The following is a 229-nucleotide window of genomic DNA, read 5'->3' as shown; positions in this document are numbered from 1 at the left end:
CTAAACCTGCTGCTGAAGTTATGGTTAAGAGACATTGCAGCAGCCAGGCTAGTGCATGAGGCCTCTCCTCTCCTCACAGCCCCCCCCACCACTTGTATCTCCCTGCCCCCTCTCCTCACAGCTCCCCGACCCTACCACTTGTGTCTCCCTGCTCCCTCTCCTCACAGCCCCTGTGTCATCACTCCCCCCTCCGCCGGGTTAGTGCCTACCTCTCCTCACAGCTCCCTGC

Source organism: Chelonoidis abingdonii, chromosome 25 (genome assembly GCF_003597395.2).
Source record: "Chelonoidis abingdonii isolate Lonesome George chromosome 25, CheloAbing_2.0, whole genome shotgun sequence".
Classification (NCBI taxonomy): Eukaryota; Metazoa; Chordata; order Testudines; family Testudinidae; genus Chelonoidis; species Chelonoidis abingdonii.
The sequence above is the reverse complement of the archived record's forward strand: the minus strand, read 5'-3'. Positions refer to the sequence as shown.